This window comes from Bombina bombina, chromosome 4 (genome assembly GCF_027579735.1).
Source record: "Bombina bombina isolate aBomBom1 chromosome 4, aBomBom1.pri, whole genome shotgun sequence".
Taxonomy (NCBI): domain Eukaryota; kingdom Metazoa; phylum Chordata; class Amphibia; order Anura; family Bombinatoridae; genus Bombina; species Bombina bombina.
The window spans coordinates 73,568,872-73,595,000 of NC_069502.1; the positions used below are offsets into that span (position 1 = coordinate 73,568,872).

General features: G+C 40.7%; 1 protein-coding gene across 5 annotated transcripts in view; it reads right to left on the reverse strand.

The window, feature by feature from the left end:
• PTK2B (protein tyrosine kinase 2 beta) overlaps positions 1–26,129 on the reverse strand; it is a 607,866-nt gene that overhangs the window by 356,517 nt on the left and 225,220 nt on the right. The gene's annotated exons all lie outside the window — the stretch shown is intronic.

The window sequence follows — 26,129 nt, forward strand, 5'->3', positions numbered from 1 at the left end:
GCAATGTATCAGTTATCCTCAATGTGGTGTAAGTCGATCTCCCTATAAGAGATAAAAGTACATGGTACAGTACTGCTAAAAAAACCTTGCAAATATAAGTATTATGCTTACTGATCAAAGATGAACCTGAGCCATTAAACATTTGAAGGGTCTACGCGTTTTGGCCTTTAACAAGTCTTGAAAAAAGCCTTGTTAAAGGCCGAAATGTGTAGACGCTTCAAATGTTTAACGGCTCAGGTTCATCTTTGATCGGTAAGCATAATACTTATATTTGCAGGATTTTTTTAGCAGTATTGCACCTTCCTCAGAGGCAACCTCCAAGATGGAAGAGATAACATCTTCACTAGGTCTGCATATAAGATCCTGCAAGGCCACGCAAGGGCTATTAGAATTACTGATGCTCTCTCCTGACAGATACGCACAATGACTTGTGGAAGGAGAGTGAAGAGAAGGAAAAGGTATGCTAGACTGAAATCCAAAGGGACCGCCAGAGCATCTATCAAGGAAGCCTGTGGATAACTTGACCTTGAACCGTACCTTGGAATATTGGCGTTCTGCCGAAATGCCATCAGATCCAACTCGGGCATCCCCCATTTGAGGGTTAACCTGGAAAACACCATCGGATGGAGAATGTTTTTCTGCTCAGGAAAACCACTTCCCAGTTGTCCACTCCTGGAATGTGGATGACAGCAATTGTGAGCTTCCGCCCACAGAACAATCCGAGCCACCTCCTTCATGGCTAAGGAACTCAGAGTTCCTCCTTGGTGGTTGATGAAAGCCACTGAGGTAATATAGTCCAACTGGAAACTGATAAACCAGCTAAGGACAACTGAAGGCAAGCCATCAGAGCATTGTAAATCACTCTCAACTCCAAGATGTTTATAGGGAGAGCAGACTCCTTCTGAGTCTATAGTCCTTGCGCCTTTAAAGAGTCACAGACTGCTCCCCAGCCCAGCAGGCTGGCGTCCATGGTCACAATCACTCAGGAAGGTCTCTGGATGCCTGTGCCCTGAGACAGATGCTCCTGAGAAAACCACCACGGGAGAGAGTCTCTTGTCAACTGATCTAGATCTATCCTCTGAGATAAATCTGAATGGTCTCCGTTCCATTCTCCGTTCCATTATCTGAGCATGCATAACTGCAGAGCTCTCAAATGGTATCGAGCAAAGGGATGATGTCCATGGAAGCGACCATCAGACCAATTACCTCCATACATTGAGACACTGATGGCCAAACAGTAGACTGCAGAGAGAGGCAAGGGGAGAGAAACTTTGACTTTCTGACCTCTGTCATAAATATTTTCATAGATATGGAATCTATTATGGTCCCTAAGAAAACTACCCTTGTAACTGGAACAAGGGAACTCTTTTCCAGGTACAGTGTCCATCTGTGGAAACGTAGAAAAGACAACAAGATCTCTGTATGAGAGTTTTCTTGTTGAACAGGTGACGCCTGGATCAACATAACGTCCAGGTAGGGCGCCACTTCAATTCCACTATCCCTCATCACTGCCAAGAAAAAACCCCAGAACCTTGAAAATTCTGGGAGCTGTGGCAAAGTCAAACGGAATAGCCACCAACTGAAAATGTTCGCCTAGAAAGGCGATCTCAGGAACATGAGATGATCCCTGTGGATGGGAACATCAAGATACGCATCCTTCAGGTCTATTGTCGTCCGGAACTGACTCTCCTGGACCAAGGGAAGAATGGAACGAATAGTATCCATTTTGAAAGATGGTACTCTGAAAAACTTGTTTAGACACCTCAGGTCTAGGATAGGTCGGAAAGTTCCCTCTTTTTGGGAACCACGAACAAAAGTGAATAAAATCCTAGACCCTGTCCCCTTACAGGAAGGAACTATCACACCCAGGGAGGAAAGAACCTGAACACATTTCAAGAACGCCTCTCTTAATCTGGACTGCAGATAATCTTGAGAGGTGGAACTTGCACCTGGTATAGGTCTTGAATACAAGACTGAACCCAGAGATACAATGACCACAGCCCAAGGATCTGGGACATATCGTATCCATGCTTGATAAAATGAGAAAGTCTGCCCCCCACATGATCCGATCCTGGATCAGGGGTAAACCCTTCATGCTGATGTAGACTCAGCTGTGGGTTTCTTTGATTGCTTTTCTTTGTTCCAAGACTGATTGGGATTCCAAGAAGACTTGGACTGTTCCTGCATGGAAGAGGAAGATTTCCCTGTGACGTTACAAAAGGAAGGAAAATTACTCTGACGTCCTTTTAGGTCTATACTTCTTATGGTAGAAAAGACCTTTTTCCACCTGTAAAATCAGAAATTATTTCTGCAAGACCAGGTCCAAACAAGGACCTACCTTTTAAGGAAACGCCAGAAGCATGGACTTGGAGGTAACATCATCTGACGAAGATTTCAGCCACAACATCCAACGGGCTAGCACAGCAAAGTCAGATATCTTGGCTCCCAGTATATTTAGACAAGGCTTTGCACCAAAAGGAAGCCGCACTTGAAAACAGTAGCAATACAAACTGCAGGTTTCCATTGAAAACCAAGATGATCAAATAATCCTCCAGTTTCTTGTTCATGGGATCCGTAAAGAAGCAGCTCTCCTCTACAGGGATCGTAGCTCTCTTAGCCAAAGTGGAAAAGTCCCCTTCTACTTAAGGCACTGTGCACCATGATTTTTAATGGAATCAGGGACAGTCAAAAAATCCATTAAAAGACCGGAGACAGGGTTATTCCTGTGAAAAATCTCCATAGCACAGTCTATAATCACTTCCAAGGAGCATCATAGTAAGTAAAAAATTAAATAAACTTACTCAGTTGACAACGACAGGAATATCGGTGTCGTCTAAAGTAGCCAAACCCTCCTTTAACAATAAACGAGGTGTTCAGGCATACATCTAAAGGATACCACTTCAGCATCAGATGAAGGAATTATACTGTCCAAATCTGAGATTTCACCCTCAGAGGCTACCTCTGAGTAGCAGCAAATGGGACAGAAACCTTACTATATGAATCTTTTATGTTCCTTTTGCGCCTTCCATTTAACATAGGAAAAGCAGATAATGCCGCAGATATCGCTGAAGATACCTGGGCAGCAATTTCTGAAAGAAAATAAACCCCTCCCGGAGATTGATAGGAACCACAGGGCACTGCATGTGACGCAAATAAGGCTTGGGACATTTGAGGAGAAGGCTGTGGCATCGCCTGACAGCATCATCCTTAGAGACAATGATTCAGAGGGCAACAATATATCTGTACATGAAAGATCATGTTAAGCAAGCCGCACAGAATTGGATAAAGAACAATTTGTGCCTCATACATAACCAACATGATTGCCAAAAAAACACAGGGAACAATACAAATAAAAATGTTTTTCTATTTTAATATGCAATGTACTGTTACTTTAAATACTGAAGGGCTTTACAAAAGACGTCGCTCCGCTAGATCGAAGCGGAAGATCGGTTCACGTGGCTCGCCAACTAGAAGTTGTGCCAATAAGCGAGTGCGCGATTCTAACACTGTTTGCAATATTGCAGAGTCTTTCCTGCCACAGAAATCTGTAATGGCGGAGGACCGTTAGCCCTCAATAGGATTCTGGCCAAGGATTGACAAACACTTCATACAGTCTGCCGATTTATGTCTCAATACATTTGCCCAGAAATATAAAGGAACATTAGCCCATTACAAGGATATACAGTAAGTGACAAAACAGTACATAAGCATCATGACAACATGCAAGCAAAATGTACAGCGCATCACAGTAATAGAGTCTGTGATAGATAAATCTGCTGCTAAAATTGCACTGAGCAGAACGGCTAAATATAATATCTTAGCATAGAATATACACCATAAACATGCAGTGTATCAAACATAAGCTTGCTTAGATTAATTCTGCCCACAAAAGTAAAGGGTATATACTTAAAATTCATAGCAAAGTAATAACCCCTGTCTCCAGTCACAATAGAAGTGCCCACTCCAGGCCTTGAAATATCCTGATCCAGGATATATATGTCCCTTAATACTGCAGACTTCTTAAGTGCCCATCTCCCTACTAGAAGGCAAAAAGGCACTTACCTACATCGAGCCATCCGGCAGGAGGACAGCTTACATGGTGTGAGAGAACGCCACTCCTCCCAGAGACCTGTAGAAAAAAGAAAGAACAGAGTAAACCTACTCTGGCTTTCTATACCATGGGCAGCAAATATGTTAGGAAAACGCAGCAAGGCCCACCTTACAAGTTCCTAACTGCTTTAAAGCAACCACTACTCTACTGAAGAGATTAACGTGGACTACGGCTAGACCCAAAAATCTTGCTTGATGCGAAAGCAATCCAATTTTCTTCAGACACCAAAACTTCCCCTCCTCCATGCACCAAGGCAAAGAGAATGACTGGGGTTTGTGGGAAGGGGAGTGATACTTAACATCTTGGCTGTGGTGTTCTTTGCATTCTCCTGCTGGCCAGGTGTAATATTCCCAACAGTAAGTTATGATGACGTGGACTCACCATATCTTAGGAAAGAAAACAAAACACCCTTACTCGCGTGCACACCAGATCGCGTTTTCTCAAGTGTACTAACCCACCATATTTCACATTTCAATGTTCATCAAATAGGTTCTATTTATTCTTAAAAACATATATATATATATATATATATATATATATATACACACACACACAGTTGTATGCAAAAGTTTAGGCACCCCTGACAATTTCCATGATTTTCATTTATAAATAATTGGGTGTTTGGATCAGCAATTTCATTTTGATCTATCAAATAACTGAAGGACACAGTAATATTTCAGTAGTGAAATGAGGTTTATTGGATTAACAGAAAATGTGCAATATGCATCCAAACGAAATTAGACAGGTGCATAAATTTGGGCACCCCAACAGAAATATTGCATCAATATTTAGTAGAGCCTCCTTAAGCAGAAATAACAGTCTCTAGACGCTTCCTATAGCCTGTAATGAGTGTCTGGATTCTGGATGAAGGTATTTTGGACCATTCCTCTATGCAAAACATCTCCAGTTCAGTTAGGTTTGATGGAGCATGGACCGTCCGCTTCAAATCACCCCACAAATTTTCAACGATATTCAGGTCTGGGGACTGTGATGGCCATTCCAGAACATTGTACTTGTCCCTCTGCATAAATGCCAGAGTAGATTTTGAGCAGTGCTTTGGGTCGTTGTCTTGTTGAAATATCCAGCCCAGGTGTAACTTCAACTTTGTGACTGATTCCTTAACATTATTCTCAAGTATCTGCTGATATTAAAGGGACAGTCAAGTATAAATTAAACTTTCATTATTCAGATAGGACTTTTAATTTTAATTGACTTTCCAATTTACTTTTATCATCAAATTTGCTTTTTTCTCTTGGTATTCTTAGTTTAAACTAAACATAGGTAGGCTCATATGCTAATTTCTAAGCCTTTGAGGGCTGCCTCTTATCACATGCTTTTTAAATCTCTTTTCAACACAAAGAGACAAAGTACACATGAGCCATATAGATAACACTGTGATCAGGCACAGGGGGTTATTTAAGATCTAGCACAAAACAATGCTAAATGCAAGACAATAGATAATAAACAGTCACAGTCATGTGATCAGGGGGCTGGAAGAAGGTTCCTAGATACAAGGTAATCACAAAGATAAAAAGTACATTAATATAACTGTGTTTGTTTTGCAAAACTGGGGAATGAGTAATAAAGGGATTATCTATCTTTTAAAACAATAACAATTCTATGGTTGACTGTCCCTTTAAGTGGAATCCATGCGACCCTCAACTTTAACAAGATTCCTAGTACCGGCACTGGCCACACAGCATGATGGAGCATCCACCAAATTTTAATGTGGGTAGCAAGTGTTTGTCTTGGAACGCTGTGTTCTTTTGCCACCATGCATAACGCTCCTTGTTATGACCAAATAACTTAATCTTTGTTTCATCAGTCCACAGCACCTTCTTCCAAAAACAGAATTTATGCTTACCTGATAAATTACTTTCTCCAACGGTGTGTCCGGTCCACGGCGTCATCCTTACTTGTGGGATAGTCTCTTCCCCAACAGGAAATGGCAAAGAGCCCAGCAAAGCTGGTCACATGATCCCTCCTAGGCTCCGCCTTCCCCAGTCATTCGACCGACGTAAAGGAGGAATATGCATAGGAGAAATCATATGATACCGTGGTGACTGTAGTTAGAGAAAATAATTCATCAGACCTGATTAAAAAAACCAGGGCGGGCCGTGGACCGGACACACCGTTGGAGAAAGTAATTTATCAGGTAAGCATAAATTCTGTTTTCTCCAACATAGGTGGGAACCAATACCAAAGCTTTAGGACACGGATGATGGGAGGGAGCAAATCAGGTCACCTAGATGGAAGGCACCACGGCTTGCAAAACCTTTCTCCCAAAAATAGCCTCTGAAGAAGCAAAAGTATCAAATTTGTAAAATTTGGTAAAAGTGTGCAGTGAAGACCAAGTCGCTGCCTTACATATCTGATCAACAGAAGCCTCGTTCTTGAAGGCCCATGTGGAAGCCACAGCCCTAGTGGAGTGAGCTGTGATTCTTTCAGGAGGCTGCCGTCCGGCAGTCTCATAAGCCAATCGGATGATGCTTTTAAGCCAAAAAGAGAGAGAGGTAGAAGTTGCTTTTTGACCTCTCCTTTTACCAGAATAAACAACAAACAAGGAAGATGTTTGTCTGAAATCCTTTGTAGCCTCTAAATAGAATTTTAGAGCACGAACTACATCCAAATTGTGCAACAAACGTTCCTTCTTTGAAACTGGATTCGGACACAAAGAAGGCACAACTATCTCCTGGTTAATATTTTTGTTAGAAACAACTTTCGGAAGAAAACCAGGTTTAGTACGCAAAACCACCTTATCTGCATGGAACACCAGATAAGGAGGAGAACACTGCAGAGCAGATAACTCTGAAACTCTTCTAGCAGAAGAAATTGCAACCAAAAACAAAACTTTCCAAGATAATAACTTAATATCTACGGAATGTAAGGGTTCAAACGGAACCCCTTGAAGAACTGAAAGAACTAAATTGAGACTCCAAGGAGGAGTCAAAGGTTTGTAAACAGGCTTGATTCTAACCAGAGCCTGAACAAAAGCTTGAACATCTGGCACAGCCGCCAGCTTTTTGTGAAGTAAAACAGATAAAGCAGAAATCTGTCCCTTCAAAGAACTTGCAGATAATCCTTTCTCCAAACCCTCTTGTAGAAAGGATAGAATCTTAGGAATTTTTATCTTGTTCCATGGGAATCCTTTAGATTCGCACCAACAGATATATTTTTTCCATATTTTATGGTAAATTTTTCTAGTTACAGGCTTTCTAGCCTGAATAAGAGTATCAATGACAGAATCTGAGAACCCACGCTTTGATAAAATCAAGCGTTCAATCTCCAAGCAGTCAGTTGGAGTGAGGCCAGATTCGGATGTTCGAACGGACCTTGAACAAGAAGGTCCCGTCTCAAAGGTAGCTTCCATGGTGGAGCCGATGACATATTCACCAGGTCTGCATACCAAGTTCTGCGTGGCCACGCAGGAGCTATCAAGATCACCGAAGCCCTCTCCTGATTGATCCTGGCTACCAGCCTGGGAATGAGAGGAAACGGTGGGAATACATAAGCTAGGTTGAAGGTCCAGGGCGCTACTAGTGCATCTACTAGAGTCGCCTTGGGATCCCTGGATCTGGACCCGTAGCAAGGAACCTTGAAGTTCTGACGAGACGCCATCAGATCCATGTCTGGAATGCCCCATAACTGAGTTATTTGGGCAAAGATTTCCGGATGGAGTTCCCACTCCCCCGGATGAAATGTCTGACGACTCAGAAAATCCGCTTCCCAATTTTCCACTCCTGGGATGTGGATTGCAGACAAGTGGCAGGAGTGAATCTCCGCCCATTGAATTACTTTGGTCACTTCTTCCATCGCCAGGGAACTCCTTGTTCCCCCCTGATGGTTGATATATGCAACAGTCGTCATGTTGTCTGATTGAAACCTTATGAATTTGGCCTTTGCTAGTTGAGGCCAAGCCTTGAGAGCATTGAATATCGCTCTCAGTTCCAGAATGTTTATCGGGAGAAGAGATTCTTCCCGAGACCATAGACCCTGAGCTTTCAGGGGTTCCCAGACCGCGCCCCAGCCCACCAGACTGGCGTCGGTCATGACAATGACCCACTCTGGTCTGCGGAAGCTCATCCCTTGTGACAGGTTGTCCAGGGTCAGCCACCAACGGAGTGAATCTCTGGTCCTCTGATCTACTTGGATCGTCGGAGACAAGTCTGTATAATCCCCATTCCACTGTCTGAGCATGCACAGTTGTAATGGTCTTAGATGAATTCGCGCAAAAGGAACTATGTCCATTGCCGCAACCATCAAACCTATTACTTCCATGCACTGCGCTATGGAAGGAAGAAGAACAGAATGAAGTACTTGACAAGAGCTTAGAAGTTTTGATTTTCTGGCCTCTGTCAGAAAAATCTTCATTTCTAAGGAGTCTATTATTGTTCCCAAGAAGGGAACTCTTGTTGACGGGAATAGAGAACTTTTTTCTACGTTCACTTTCCACCCGTGAGATCTGAGAAAGGCTAGGACAATGTCCGTATGAGCCTTTGCTTGTGGCAGAGACGACGCTTGAATCAGTATGTCGTCCAAGTAAGGTACTACTGCAATGCCCCTTGGCCTTAGCACCGCTAGAAGGGACCCTAGTACCTTTGTGAAAATTCTTGGAGCAGTGGCTAATCCGAATGGAAGTGCCACAAACTGGTAATGCTTGTCCAGAAAGGCGAACCTTAGGAACCGATGATGTTCCTTGTGGATAGGAATATGTAAATACGCATCCTTTAAATCCACCGTGGTCATGAATTGACCTTCCTGGATGGTAGGAAGAATTGTCCGAATGGTTTCCATTTTGAACGATGGAACCCTGAGAAATTTGTTTAGGATCTTGAGATCCAAAATTGGCCTGAATGTTCCCTCTTTTTTGGGAACTATGAACAGATTGGAGTAAAACCCCATCCCTTGTTCTCCTAATGGAACAGGATGAATCACTCCCATTTTTAACAGGTCTTCTACACAATGTAAGAATGCCTGTCTTTTTATTTGGTCTGAAGACAATTGAGACCTGTGGAACCTTCCCCTTGGGGGTAGTTCCTTGAATTCCAGGAGATAACCTTGAGAAACTATTTCTAGCGCCCAAGGATCCTGAACATCTCTTGCCCAAGCCTGAGCGAAGAGAGAGAGTCTGCCCCCCACCAGATCCGGTCCCGGATCGGGGGACAACATCTCATGCTGTCTTAGTAGCGGTAGCAGGCTTCTTGGCCTGCTTACCTTTGTTCCAGCCTTGCATCGGTCTCCAGGCTGGCTTGGTTTGAGAAGAATTACCCTCTTGCTTAGAGGATGTAGAATTTGAGGCTGGTCCGTTTCTGCGAAAGAGACGAAAAACAGAATTTATGTTTACCTGATAAATTACTTTCTCCAACGGTGTGTCCGGTCCACGGCGTCATCCTTACTTGTGGGATATTCTCTTCCCCAACAGGAAATGGCAAAGAGCCCAGCAAAGCTGGTCACATGATCCCTCCTAGGCTCCGCCTACCCCAGTCATTCGACCGACGTTAAGGAGGAATATTTGCATAGGAGAAACCATATGGTACCGTGGTGACTGTAGTTAAAGAAAATAAATTATCAGACCTGATTAAAAAAAAAAACCAGGGTGGGCCGTGGACCGGACACACCGTTGGAGAAAGTAATTTATCAGGTAAACATAAATTCTGTTTTCTCCAACATAGGTGTGTCCGGTCCACGGCGTCATCCTTACTTGTGGGAACCAATACCAAAGCTTTAGGACACGGATGAAGGGAGGGAGCAAATCAGGTCACCTAAATGGAAGGCACCACGGCTTGCAAAACCTTTCTCCCAAAAATAGCCTCAGAAGAAGCAAAAGTATCAAACTTGTAAAATTTGGTAAAAGTGTGCAGTGAAGACCAAGTCGCTGCCCTACATATCTGATCAACAGAAGCCTCGTTCTTGAAGGCCCATGTGGAAGCCACAGCCCTAGTGGAATGAGCTGTGATTCTTTCGGGAGGCTGCCGTCCGGCAGTCTCGTAAGCCAATCTGATGATGCTTTTAATCCAAAAAGAGAGAGAGGTAGAAGTTGCTTTTTGACCTCTCCTTTTACCAGAATAAACAACAAACAAGGAAGATGTTTGTCTAAAATCCTTTGTAGCATCTAAATAGAATTTTAGAGCGCGAACAACATCCAAATTGTGCAACAAACGTTCCTTCTTTGAAACTGGTTTCGGACACAGAGAAGGTACGATAATCTCCTGGTTAATGTTTTTGTTAGAAACAACTTTTGGAAGAAAACCAGGTTTAGTACGTAAAACCACCTTATCTGCATGGAACACCAGATAAGGAGGAGAACACTGCAGAGCAGATAATTCTGAAACTCTTCTGGCAGAAGAAATTGCAACTAAAAACAAAACTTTCCAAGATAATAACTTAATATCAACGGAATGCAAGGGTTCAAACGGAACCCCCTGAAGAACTGAAAGAACTAAATTGAGACTCCAAGGAGGAGTCAAAGGTTTGTAAACAGGCTTAATTCTAACCAGAGCCTGAACAAAGGCTTGAACATCTGGCACAGCAGCCAGTCTTTTGTGAAGTAACACCGACAAGGCAGAAATCTGTCCCTTCAGGGAACTTGCAGATAATCCTTTTTCCAATCCTTCTTGAAGGAAGGATAGAATCCTAGGAATCTTAACCTTGTCCCAAGAGAATCCTTTAGATTCACACCAACAGATATATTTTTTGCGAAAAAACATGAAGGAATTGTTCAAAATTCACCAAATTTTCACCACAGTGTCTTAAAGCCTTAAAAGTATTGCACACCAAATTTGGAAGCTTTAACCCTTAAAATAACGGAACCGGAGCCGTTTTGAACTTTAACCCCTTTACAGTCCCTGGTATCTGCTTTGCTGAGACCCAACCAAGCCCAAAGGGGAATACGATACCAAATGACGCCTTCAGAAGTCTTTTCTAAGTATCAGAGCTCCTCTCACATGCGACAGCATGCCATGCCTCTCAAAAACAAGTGCGCCACACCGGCGCGAAAATGAGGCTCTGCTTATGCTTTGGGAAAGCCCCTAAGAATAAGGTGTCTAAAACAGTGCCTGCCGATAGTATTATATCAAAATACCCAGATAAAATGATTCCTCAAGGCTAAATATGTGTTGATAATGAATCGATTTAGCCCAGAAAAAGTCTACAGTTTTAATAAGCCCTTGTGAAGCCCTTATTTACGATCGTAATAAACATGGCTTACCGGATCCCATAGGGAAAATGACAGCTTCCAGCATTACATCGTCTTGTTAGAATGTGTCATACCTCAAGCAGCAAGAGACTGCACACTGTTCCCCCAACTGAAGTTAATTGCTCTCAACAGTCCTGTGTGGAACAGCCATGGATTTTAGTGACGGTTGCTAAAATCATTTTCCTCATACAAACAGAAATCTTCATCTCTTTTCTGTTTCTGAGTAAATAGTACATACCAGCACTATTTAAAAATAACAAACTCTTGATTGAATAATAAAAACTACAGTTAAACACTAAAAAACTCTAAGCCATCTCCGTGGAGATGTTGCCTGTACAACGGCAAAGAGAATGACTGGGGTAGGCGGAGCCTAGGAGGGATCATGTGACCAGCTTTGCTGGGCTCTTTGCCATTTCCTGTTGGGGAAGAGAATATCCCACAAGTAAGGATGACGCCGTGGACCGGACACACCTATGTTGGAGAAATTTGGTTTATTTTTAGCCTTAAAAGACCTATCCTGAGGAAGGGCGTGGCCCTTTCCCCCAGTGATGTCTGAAATAATCTCTTTCAAGTCAGGGCCAAACAGCGTTTTCCCCTTGAAAGGGATGTTAAGCAATTTGTTCTTGGAGGACACATCCGCTGACCAAGACTTTAGCCAAAGCGCTCTGCGCGCCACAATAGCAAAACCTGAATTTTTCGCCGCTAATCTAGCTAATTGCAAAGTGGCGTCTAAGGTAAAAGAGTTAGCCAATTTAAGTGCTTGAACTCTGTCCATAACCTCCTCATAAGAAGATTCTTTATTGAGCGACTTTTCTAGTTCTTCGAACCAGAAACACGCTGCTGTAGTGACAGGAACAATGCATGAAATTGGTTGTAGAAGGTAACCTTGCTAATTTTTTATCCATAGGATCTTTGAAAGCACAACTATCTTCTATAGGGATAGTAGTGCGTTTGTTTAGAGTAGAAACCGCCCCCTCGACCTTGGGGACTGTCTGCCATAAGTCCTTCCTGGGGTCGACCATAGGAAATAATTTCTTAAATATAGGGGGAGGGACAAAAGGTATGCCGGGCCTTTCCCATTCTTTATTTACAATGTCCGCCACCCGCTTGGGTATAGGAAAAGCTTCGGGGGGCACCGGGACCTCTAGGAACTTGTCCATCTTACATAATTTCTCTGGAATGACCAAATTGTCACAATCATCCAGAGTAGATAACACCTCCTTAAGCAGAGCGCGGAGATGTTCCAATTTAAATTTGAATGTAATAACGTCAGGTTCAGCTTGTTGAGAAATTTTTCCTGAATCTGAAATTTCTCCCTCAGACAAAACCTCCCTTGCCCCTTCAGACTGGTGTAAGGGCATGTCAGAACCATTATCATCAGCGTCCTCATGCTCTTCAGTATCTAAAACAGAGCAGTCGCGCTTTCGCTGATAAGTGGGCATTTTGGCTAAAATGTTTTTAATAGAATTATCCATTACAGCCGTTAATTGTTGCATAGTAAGGAGGATTGGCGCACTAGATGAACTAGGGACCTCCTGAGTGGGCAAGACTGGTGTAGACATAGAAGGAGATGATGCAGTACCATGCTTACTCCCCTCACTTAAGAAATCATTTTGGGCAACATTATTATCAGTGGCATCATTGTCCCTACTTTGTTTGTCACATTCATCACATATATTTAAATGGAGAGGAACCTTGGCTTCCGAACATACAGAACATCGTCTATCTGATGGTTCAGACATGTTAATAGGCATAAGCTTGATAACAAAGCACAAAAAACGTTTTAAAATAAAACCGTTACTGTCACTTTAAATTTTAAACTGAACACACTTTATTACTGAATATGTGAAAAAGTATGAAGGAATTGTTCAAAATTCACCAAAATTTCACCACCCACAGTGTCTTAAAGCCTTAAAAGTATTGCACACCAAATTTGAAAGCTTTAACTCTTAAAATAACGGAACCGGAGCCGTTTTTACATTTAACCCCTATACAGTCCCTGGTATCTGCTTTGCTGAGACCCAACCAAGCCCAGAGGGGAATACGATACCAAATGACGCCTTCAATAAGCTTTTTCAGTGGATCTGAGCTCCTCACACATGCATCTGCATGCCTTGCTTCTCAAAAACAACTGCGCATTAGTGGCGCGAAAATGAGGCTCTGCCTATGACTAGAAAAGGCCCCCAGTGAAAAAGGTGTCCAATACAGTGCCTGCCGTTTTTTTAACACAATTCCCAAGATTAAAATAACTCTTCAAAGTTATAAACCATTAAATATGCTTATAAAGTAATCGTTTTAGCCCAGAAAAATGTCTACCAGTCTTTAAAGCCCTTGTGAAGCCCTTTATTCTTATATTTAAAACTAAGAAAATGGCTTACCGGATCCCATAGGGAAAATGACAGCTTCCAGCATTACCAAGTCTTGTTAGAAATGTGTCATACCTCAAGCAGCAAAGTCTGCCCACTGTTTCCCCCAACTGAAGTTACTTCATCTCAACAGTCCTGTGTGGAAACAGCCATCGATTTTAGTAACGGTTGCTAAAATCATCTTCCTCTTACAAACAGAAATCTTCATCTCTTTTCTGTTTCAGAGTAAATAGTACATACCAGCACTATTTTAAAATAACAAACTCTTGATTGAAGAATAAAACTACATTTAAACACCAAAAAACTCTAAGCCATCTCCGTGGAGATGTTGCCTGTGCAACGGCAAAGAGAATGACTGGGGAAGGCGGAGCCTAGGAGGGATCATGTGACCAGCTTTGCTGGGCTCTTTGCCATTTCCTGTTGGGGAAGAGAATATCCCACAAGTAAGGATGATGCCGTGGACCGGACACACCTATGTTGGAGAAATGAAGCTGGCTTGTACAAATGTGTGTTTGCATACCTCAAGCGACTGTTTGTGGCGTGTGTCCAGAAAAGGCTTTTTCCGCATCACTCTCCCATACGCTGAATTGTTGAACGATGCACAGTGACACCATCTGCAGCAAGATGATGTTCTAGGTCTATGGAGGTGGTCTGTGGGCTGTTTTTGACCATTCTCAGTATCCTTTCCTTTACCTCTCCGATATTTAAAGGGCCATTATACACTCAGTTTTTCTTTGCATAAATGTTTTGTAGATGATCTATTTATAAAGCCCATAAAGTTTGTTTTTTTTAAAAATGTATAATTTTGCTTATTTTTAAATAACATTGCTCTGATTTTCAGACTCCTAACCAAGCCCCAAAGTTTTATTTGAATACCGTCAGCTACCTTCTCCAGCTTGCTCCTGTTTGTGTAAAGGGTCTTTTCATATGCAAAAGAAGGGGGAGGAGGGGGAGGGTCTTATTTCCCACTTGCAGTGGGCTTTCCAACTACCTTTTCAACAGAGCTAAACTGAAAGCTTCCAAGTACGTTTTTAAACCATTTTATACTGGATTTGTATATCAGTATCTGTGCATCTTATTCTTTATAGTAGTGTCTATTAAATGCAGTTATATGAAAATGAGTGTATACTGTCCCTTTAACTCAGCCTGCCACTTCTTGCCTTAACAAGAACTGTGCCTGTGGTCTTCCATTTCCTCACTATGTTTCTCACAGTGGACACTGACAGCTTAAATCTCTGCAATAGTTTTTTGTAGCCTTCCCCTAAACCATAATGTTGAATAATCTTTGCTTTCAGGTCATTTGAGAGTTGTTTTGAGGCCCCCATGTTGCCACTCTTCAGAGGAGAGTCACAACAACTTGCAATTGGCCACCTTAAATACCTTTTCTCATGATTGGATGCACCGGTCTATGAAGTTCAAGGCTTAATGGGCTCACCAAACCAATTGTGTGTTCCAATTAATCAGTGCTAGGTAGTTACAGGGATTCAAATCAACAAAATGACAAGGGTGCCCAAATTTATGCACCTTTCTAATTTCGTTTGGATGCATATTGCACATTTTCTGTTAATCCAATAAACCTCATTTCGCTACTGAAATATTACTGTGTCCTTCAGTTATTTGATAGATCAAAATAAAATTTCTGATCCAAACACCCAATTATTTATAAATGAAAATCATGGAAATTGTCAAGGGTGCCTAAACTTTTGCATACAACTGTGTATATATATATATATATATATATATATATATATATATATATATATATATACACACACACACACACACATATATATATATATATATATACACACACATACATTTTAAGATATGTATTTAACTCTATGTTAAAGCCTGCCTTTTTCTCCTAACACCTGAGACCTCATATCTTTGAGCGTATAACTCTTTAATGCAATTTTAATCATTTTTATCAGACATTGTTATTATGAGTGTAACTGTACTGTGTAATGTATATTTATTACATAGTGTTATTATGACTGTAACTGTACTGTGTAATGTATATTTATTAGATAGTGTTATTATGACTGTAACTGTACTGTGTAATGTATATATTTCTGCACAAGTCACTTGAATTTTTTGCTATCTATTAGTTTTTACCATTATAGTGCTATCTGTGTATAGGATTGGTTAGATTTTCAAATATAATTTCGTTGTCTCTGTTTTCCTACTTTGTACAATGACAATAAAACGAATCTAATCTAATCTAATCTAATATTTATTAGATAGTGTTATTATGAGTGTAACTGTACTGTGTAATGTATATTTATTAGATAGTGTTATTATGAGTGTAACTGTACTGTGTAATGTATATTTATTAGATAGTGTTATAATGAGTGTAACTGTACTGTGTAATGTATATTTATTAGCTAGTGTTATTATGAGTGTAACTGTACTGTGTAATGTATATTTATTAGATAGTGTTATTATGAGTGTAACTGTACTGTGTAATGTATATTTATTAGATAGTGTTATAATGAGTGTAACTGTACTGTGTAATGTATATTTATTAGCTAGTGTTATTATGAGTGTAACTGTACTGTGTAATGTATATTTATTAGATAGTGTTATTATGAGTGTAACTGTACTGTGTAATGTATATGTATTAGATATTGTTATTATGACTGTAACTGTACTGTGTAATGTATATTTATTAGATAGTGTTATTATGACTGTAACTGTACTGTGTAATGTATATTTATTAGATAGTGTTATTATGACTGTAACTGTACTGTGTAATGTATATTTATTAGATAGTGTTATTATGTGTGTAACTGTACTGTGTAATTTATATTTATTAGATAGTGTTATTATGAGTGTAACTGTACTGTGTAATGTATATTTATTAGATAGTGTTATAATGAGTAACTGTACTGTGTAATGTATATTTATTAGATAGTGTTATTATGAGTGTAACTGTACTGTGTAATGTATATTTATTAGATAGTGTTATGTGTGTAACTGTACTGTGTAATGTATATTTATTAGATAGTGTTATTATGAGTGTAACTGTACTGTGTAATGTATATTTATTAGATAGTGTTATTATGAGTGTAACTGTACTGTGTAATGTATATTTATTAGATAGTGTTATTATGTGTGTAACTGTACTGTGTAATTTATATTTATTAGATAGTGTTATTATGAGTGTAACTGTACTGTGTAATGTATATTTATTAGATAGTGTTATAATGAGTGTAACTGTACTGTGTAATGTATATTTATTAGATAGTGTTATTATGAGTGTAACTGTACTGTGTAATGTATATTTATTAGATAGTGTTATTATGAGTGTAACTGTACTGTGTAATGTATATTTATTAGATATTGTTATTATGAGTGTAACTGTACTATGTAATGTATTTTTGATGTGTTTTGTGCAACTTTTGTGTTTCGCGTAACCAGAGCTCTATACCGACGAACATAAATAGCAATTGCGCTCACGCTTTCGCATTTACTTTCAACTCCTAATAAGCGCGCTCCTTCCGTACCTAGCAAACAGATGTGACAAACCCCATATTGTTCACGCACAACAGCAGCTAGGGCGCCACTCGTAATCTAGCCCTATTTTTGTTTTGTTTATATAAATGACGTAACAATGTGCTAAATTCATAGACTGGGGTATTTAAGTAGCTAGTTAAGTAGCTGCAGTCTTAAGACCGCTGCCACTTAAATGGATATCAAACAAAATAAAATATTTTATGATTCAGTTAGAACACATGATTTTAATCAAATTTCTAATTTATTTATATTACAAATTTTTCTTCATTTTCTTGGTGTCCTTTGTTGAAAATCAGGGTCGTATGCTTAGGAGGCAGTTCATTTCGGGAGCACTTTATGGCAAGAAAAGAGCACTAGATGGTGGCAGCATTCTTTCCTACCATGTAGAGCTCCAAATGCCTACCTAGGTATCTCTTCAACACAGAATATCATGGGAACTAAGCAAATTTGATAATAAAAGTAAATTGGAAACGTTTTTAAATGGTTTGCTCTGTCTGAACCAGAGAGGAAAATATTTGGGTTTCATATCCCTTTAACCTCTCTGTCCCCTCAAGGCTCTCAGAGTTCAATCCTTCTGATCAGTTTGCTGTGGGGGGGAATTAAGTGGATCTGGGGTGGGAGGCAATTGTGCAGAGTGGTGGTGGGAAAACTATGTATTATCACAGTTGGGGGGGGGGACACATGGAGGTCATACATTATGCTATGGCGATAGAGCCTTCCCTGGTGACACCACTGCTCTGCGAGCCTGACAAGATAATGTTAGTTTATTCAAGACTAGAATATGCATTTAAAAAAATCGCATCAGCTGTACAAGCAAATGTATTTCCTTTGGGTTCTATTATATTTTCAAAATATTTTACATAATCTTTTTCAGGCAAAACATGTTTTAACATATAGTATTAGTAATTCATTTGTATGTGTGATAAAAATATACTTTGATTTCCTTGTCTCTTTAAAATATATCAACTGTATGGTGCACTTAGCTTTCAAGGATCATATCTACCTGCCTGTACAGTAATCTATTGCATCCTGCTAACAATTCAATAATAAAGTGTGCTCCAAGGGACAAACTGTTATATTCACAGAAATAGATAACATAGCACAAAACTAATATGAAATATGTTCAACATAACTAAGTTATAACACAGTTACAGTAAGGGAAATAATTATTGTAGCTGGCATTGTTCTGATAGCCTGTAACATCCTGTTCTTTAAGTACGGTCTGCAATTGTAATTTGGCAGCTCATATGCTGTGCAAGGCATTGCCAGTAAGGTCCCTGATTTTCTGTTCCGTTATTTGTACAACACAGTTCTGCCACCCTAGTGCAGCTTAATAGGAAATATTAGTAAAGTACTAAAAGAATCACTACAAAGCAGTATCACATGATTAACTGAAAGGTATTATCACACTGGAGAATTACATAAATCAGGTTCATGCTATGTAAATTATTTATATACGTATTGTATATATATCAGTAATTAAATTCATATGGAAGTCTGTACAGTTGAAAACTTCCACTTGACTTATATCTATCTATCTACTGGGTACTTATAGAGCGCAAACTAATCACCCGTGAGTGTCTCAAGGCACTAAGGGAAAGGGGATAGGAGATTAGGACAAAGGGGGGGGAGGGGAGAGGAGATGGGCATTCAGTCGAAGAGCGAGGTTTTGAGGTCCTTTCAGAACTTTGTAAGGGAGGTGGATTGTCTGAGGTGAAGCGGGAGGGTTTTCCATGTCTTTGCCGCCATGTGGGAGAAGGATCTTCCACCCGCTGTGGATTTTCTGATGCGGGGGATGACTGTGAGTGCTTGGTCGGCCGATCAGAGTTGTCTGGCGGGGGTGTAGAAATTTACACGGTGGTTGAGGTATTCAGGTCCGATGTTGTGTAGGGCCTTGAACGCGTGGGTAAGGAGCTTGAAGGTGATTCTCTTGTTGATGGGGAGCCAGTGAAGGTTCCTTAGGTGTTTGGTGATGTGGCAATGGAGGGGGATGTCAAGGATGAGTCTGGCTGAGGCGTTCTGGATACGTTGGAGTCTCTTTTGGAGTTTGATGGTGGAACCAGCATAGAGTGCATTGCCGTAGTCTAACCGGCTGCTGACGAGGGCGTGGGTGACTGTTTTCTTGGTTTCGGTAGGGATCCACTTGAAGATTTTTCGTAGCAGGTGGAGAACGTGGAAGCATGTTGAGGTGATGGCATTGATTTGTCGGTCCATGGAGAGTGAGGAGTCCAGGACGAAGTCTAGATTTCATGCGTGGTCGGTTGGGGTTGGAGGGTGACCGAGGGCTGTGGGCCACCAGGAGTTGTCCCATGCGGATTTATTGGGTCCGAGGAGGAGGACTTCGGTTTTGTCTGCGTTCAGTTTGAGCCGGTTGTCCTTCATCCAGGCGGCGACTGCTGTCAGGCCTTCGTGGACATTCTTTTTGGTGGTGGTGGGATCTCGGGTGAGTGAGATGATTAACTGGGTGTCGTCGGCATAGGAGACGATGTTGAGGTCGTGGCGTCGGACGGTGGCGGCAAGAGGGGCCATGTAGGGGTAGATTTATCAAGTGCCGGGCACTAAATGCCGACGGCATTGAAATGCTTGTGCAATGCTGCCCCCTGTACATTTGCGGCCAATCGGCTGCTAGCAGGGGGATGAGAGGTGGCGGATGAGTTAAGGAGCAGCGGTATTACGATCGCTGCTTCTTAAATTTTGTTTCTGCCGGCGGAAACAGCTGCATCTGCAGCATAATAAATCTACCCCATATTATCAAATGTATGGCTTTCTCTTTGCCTCTTTTGTTACTTCTTCCCTGAGAGCATACTGAGGTAGTTTCAGGATCATGAACAGATGTTGTGCAGCATTTGAGACAATATTATACATATTGTGCTAAATACACATGCACTCTCCTGAGCCAACAACAGTACACTCTCATAAAAAGGAGCTATGTTTCAACCAAGAATACTAAGAGAAAATGGTCAATTTTAACCCCTTAATGACCACAGCACTTTTCCATTTTCTGACCGTTTGGGACCAAGGCTATTTTTACATTTTTGCGGTGTTTGTGTTTAGCTGTAATTTTCCTCTTACTCATTTACTGTACCCACACATATTATATACCGTTTTTCTCGCCATTAAATGAACTTTATAAAGATACCATTATTGCCATCATATCTTATAATTTACTATAAAAAAATATGAGGAAGATAATCGAAAAAAACACACTTTTTCTAACTTTGACCCCCAAAATCTGTAACACATCTACAACCACCAAAAAACACCCATGCTAAATAGTTTCTAAATTTTATCCTGAGTTTAGAAATACCCAATGTTTACATGGTCTTTGCTTTTTTTTTTGCAAGTTATAGGGCAATAAATACAAGTAGCACTTTGCTATTTCCAAGCCACTTTTTTTCAAAATTAGCGCTAGTTACATTGGAACACTGATATCTTTCAGGAATTCTTGAATATCCCTTGACGTTGTGCATATATTTTTTTTAGAAGACATCCCAAAGTATTGATCAAGGCCCATTTTGGTATATTTCATGCCACAATTTCACCGCTAAATACGATCAAATAAAAAAAATCGTTCACTTTTTCACAAATTTTTTCACAAACTTTAGGTTTCTCACTGAAATTATTTACAAACAACTTGTGCAATTATGGCATAAATGGTTGTAAATGCTTCTCTGGGATCCCCTTTGTTCAGAAATAGCAAACATATATGGCTTTGGTAATTATAAGGCCGCTAAATGCCACTGCGCATCACACATGTATTATGCCCAGCAGTGTAGGGGTTAATTAGGGAGCACGTAGGGAGTTTCTAGGGTTAATTTTAATTTAAGTGTAGTGTAGAAGACAACCCCAAGTATTGATCTAGGCCCATCTTGATATATTTCATGCCACCATTTCACCGCCAAATGCGATCAAATTAAAAATAAAAACCTTACATTTTTCACAATTTTAGGTTTCTCACTGAAATTATTTAGAAACAACTTATGCAAGTATGGCATAAATGGTTGTAAATGCTTCTCTGAGATCCCCTTTGTTCAGAAATAGCAGACATATATGGCTTTGGCGTTGCTTTTTGGTAATTATAAGGCCGCTAAATGCCACTGCGCACCACACTTGTATTATGGCTAGCAGTGCAGGGGTTAATTAGGTAGCTTGTAGAGAGCTTGCAGGGTTAATTTTAGCTTTAGTGTAGAGATCAGCCTCCCACTTGACACATCACACCCCTGATCCCTCCCAAACAGCTCTCTTCCCTCCCCCACCCCACAATTGTCCCCGCCATCTTAAGTACTGGCAGAAAGTCTGCCAGTACTAAAATAAAAAAGGTATCTTTTTTTATTTTATTTTAACTAGCATATTTACATATGCTGCTATGTAGGGTCCCCCATTAGCCCCCAACCCCCCTGATCCCCCCCCCCCAACAGCTCTCTAACAACCCCCCCCCCCCTCTACCTTATTTGGAGCCATACTGGGTACTGGCAACTGTCTGCCAGTACCCAGTTTATGCAAAAATAGATTTTTGTAGCTTCCCCCCCAAGACCATCCCCCCACCCCCTCTCAGACCCCTTAGCAATTTTATTACCCCATTCCCTCCACTTTTTCTCCCACTTATAAGTTTTATTTTTTTTCTGTAGTGCATCGGTTCCCACGCGCTCCCTCCCCGTGCATGCAGGGTACGCCTCTGGTCTTTAAAGACCAGTTTGTGCAAGACGTACCCTGTACGACGTATGCCGTTAAGGGGTTAAATACACTTTTGATGAGCTATAGCTTTTATTAGAAGCATTTTTGCTCCTATTGGAAACTGGGGCGCGATCCGATATACGGCGCAGGTTTAGGCGCAAGCGTGGAAACCTGTGCCGCCCGTAGTTTCTGCTCGCACAGCGAGCGCTCTCATATACAGCGCAGGCAGTTGCTAAAGTGCCGTAGGTCTGACAAACTAGCGATGTCCAGAAATCTACAAGTACAGATTTCTGGAGTCGCCAGTGACTTACGGCACTTTAGAAACTGCCGCCGCATAAAAAAACTTACTAAAGTATACAATCTGCCGTTACTGTCTAACACCCCTCCCAAAAATAGCCCGACACGTATACCCCTCTATACGCAATCCCCCCTCTCACTCCTAACAATAAATATATTAACCCCTAAACCGCCGCTTCCGGACCCCGCCGCCAGCTACATTAACTATATTACCCCCAAATGTGAGCCCCCTACCCCGCCGCCACCTACATTAACTATATTACCCCCTAATATGATCCCCCTACACCGCCGCCACCTTTTTTTCAAACACTCACCGATACCAATTTCCGATACTTTTTTTATGTCATGACAGTTTACCAAGCACAATACAGACTAATGATTTAAGATCGCTTCTTTATAATTATGAACTGTATCTCAAAAGACATTTTGAAATAATAAAACAGTTTTTGTGCTTGTTGTCACAAAGTTCACAGAACATGTTTATAAATAAAAATCTTACATTAACATATATTAATAATAACAACAATAGATAACAGCTGCAGCAGCTGGGGCTGGAAAGCTAGAATTTAAAGGGGTGATTACTGGACGCAATTGGGTTGTAGGGTGCCTATATAACTTCTGACATTTGTATTTAATACAAAGTAATATAATTTAATTCTGAAAATAATATTGGGGAAGCAGTGTCCCAGTAATCCCCCTTGAGAAAAACGGGGCATTTGCATTCTACTGACTCAACAGAAAATAGGGCCGGTCTTCATATTTTTCCAGGGCTGCTTTTTATTCCCAGTCCAGCCCTGGCTAATGATGTTCCTCAGAGTACAGTATGTTTTGAGCACAATTGTGCAAGATGAGAACTAGCAGTATAACAGGCAATCTAGCAATTAGAGTAATTTTTCAAAAGCAAGTTCTTATTAAAGAACAGAAGCATCTCTGCATGTTCAGCTATAAGTCTGTTTCTGCTATCAGTAAGGACATTTAACGCTAAGCTGAACAGTCTTTCACTTTTCTCACTACTGCATGGGTCAGAAAGATATTTTTGGGCCATTAAATCTCAGTTTATTAACTGCCCAGTATTTCAGGGGTTTGTCTGAATGAGGTACAGTGATCTCTCCAAGTTAGGCTTCCAGCTGTAAAGTAGCAGCTTTTGGAGCACTGCTCTGACGTACAATAATACAAATAACAGCAATTTGTATTGGCAGAACAGAAGTGAACAGTTTTTAGTTAAGTCTCCACTCCAGCTTAAAATGAAATGGGAACATGCAGTTTGAAAAACGCCACAAGATGGCGTATGGGTAGGAATTGGAGGTATCGAGTACAAGTACTAATGCAAATACTTGGTATCGGCACCGATACCGATACTAGTATCGGTATCGTGCAACCCTAATTAAAATGATTAACCCCTAATCTAATCCCCCTACACCGCCGCCACCTATAATAAATGTATTACCCCCTAAAATACTATGTCCCTACCCTAAACTAAATTACAAATAGCCCTGAAAAGGGCCTTTTGCGGGGCATTGCCCCAAAGTAATCAGCTCTTTTACCTGTAATCTGACCCCCATACACCGCCGCCACCTATATTAAATATATTAACCCCTAATCTAATCCCCCTACACCGCCGCCACCTATATTAAATATATTAACCCCTAATCTAATCCCCCTTAACCGCCGCCACCTATATTAAATATATTAACCCCTAATCTGACCCCCCTACACCGCCGCAACTTATATTAACTATATTAACCCTAATTATATTAGGATTAATATAGTTAATATAGTTATTATATTATATATATTAACTATATTAACCCTATCTAACCCTAACCTATCTAAGGAGGTTGTGGAACTTACAGTGCACTAAATGAATGTTTCTGCGCAGCGCAAGTTCTGACACAATATGAATTCCATTAGGGACCAGCACACAGGCTCACATGCAGGTGTGATACTCAGTGTATCTCATTCTCATCAGTGAAGAGGGCTTACGTGATTTTGCCATCAAGCAAACAGGATCTACTGTACTGAAGCTAAGTTCTAATGTGGTATCAGGTACTTGCTAAGTATTAGGTACAAATCACTGCTTGTGTTACCAACCTATTTAAGCCAGCACTTGTTTCCGATTACTGTGACAAGTTACTTAGTGTGTTCCTGGTCTTCTCGAGTGAGCACAAAATGCTGGTCAGTTATCACGTCTACATTAAGCTTATAACAAGATTTAATTTAGCAAATTGGATACAGTTTCATTTTTGAACATTTTTAACAAAGGATCAGGCATTTAACTAATAAACATTTTTTTCACTAATAAAATACTTTTAACATCTTTCATTTGCAAAATAGAAATGCCTATAGTTTAATTTCTCATAAATTATAATTACAACATGCTTCCCAGCAAGAAATACAATACAGGCTGATGGGAATACCAGATAGACCTATATCTTAAGGTGGTCATTGACAATCCTTGATAGGATAAACTTTATTTTGGGTATTTTTTTTAAAAAAAAGAATAGGTTGTTTCTTTCTTTTGGCAGTTTAGGGGTTAATAGTGTAGTAGGGACTAAGTAATGTGGGGGTGTGGCGGTTTAGGGGTTAATAGTGTAGTGGGGACTTTGAGTTGGTCTATGTGGCGGTTTAGGGGTTATTAGAGTAGGGGTTATGGCGATTTGGGTTAGTGCGCAAGTAAGGATATTCTTTTTTGCTTTTCTGGCTCCATTGAAGTCTATGGGGGAGTATGTTAACACGCTCGCAATATTGTAACTTCAGTTCTTTGCGCACATCGGGTTAGCAGACAAGCGAAAACATTTTATTTTCAACTTGTAATACTCCATAAATAGCGCTCTACTTGTAATCTAGCCCATAGCACTAAACTTGATATCGGCTTTGTTGCTGAATCAGAACTAGATAAATACTGGATGCCAGCGAGCCATGCTGCCCAAAAAACATGCCCTGACACTGTTCAATTGGGCTAGGAGAATTTCAGGGTGTGCAGTGCAAGGACGGGCAGCATCCTCTCATATCTCAAACACTGGGAGGAGGAACAAAGAGAAGGGGCATCCTTACTTTAGTGAGTTGCTGGCTAATGTAACCCTCCATAGCTAATAGGTCACACATTAAAGGGAAATGAAACCCCAAACAATCATTTTGTAATTCAGATAGTGCATACAATTTTAAACAACTTGCTAATTTATTTCTATTATCAGTTTTTCCCTGTTCTCTTTGTATCTTTTGTTGAAAAGCAGGGACATAAGCTCAGGAGTGTGCACGTGTCTGAAGCACTGTATGGCAGCAGTTTTGCAAGAATGTTATTCATTTGATAGAGCACTAGATGGCAGCACTACTTCCTGTCACGTAGTGCTCCCGATGCCTACCTAGGTATCTCTTCAACAAATAACAGAAGTAAATGTGAACCTTTTTTTAAAATTGTATGCTCTGTCAATCACAAAAGAAAACATTTGGGTTTTATATCGAGAGCTCACATTTGTGTGTCTGTAAATTGTTTTTTTGTGTGGGAATAGTGTGGGAAACATACAGATGTCCTGCACTGCTAGAATAAATACACAAAAATAAGTAGTGTGAGTTCTCGCACTGTGCTGCATTTAGTTATACTGTGCTCTGCAGCCAGAGAGATGTACAGTCACATACACACAAATATATATCATTTAGCACTGTAGATATTTAGGGGCCGATTAATCATTGTGCAGGCGGACATGATTTATCATTGCACAAGCATTACTAGTGAAATGCTTGTGCAATGCCGCCCCCTAGCAGGGGGTGTCAATCAACCCGATCATATCCGATCTGGCTGATTGCTGTCTGCCGCCTCAGAGGTGGCAGACAAGTTAAGGAGCAGCGGTCTTAGGACCGCTGCTTGCAACTCCTGTATTCGGGGAGCCCAAAGGTTTGCGCGGAAACAGTTGCATAGTCTGTATGGTTATTACTTATACATATACACACTATGTATGGGCTGGTGTCAGCA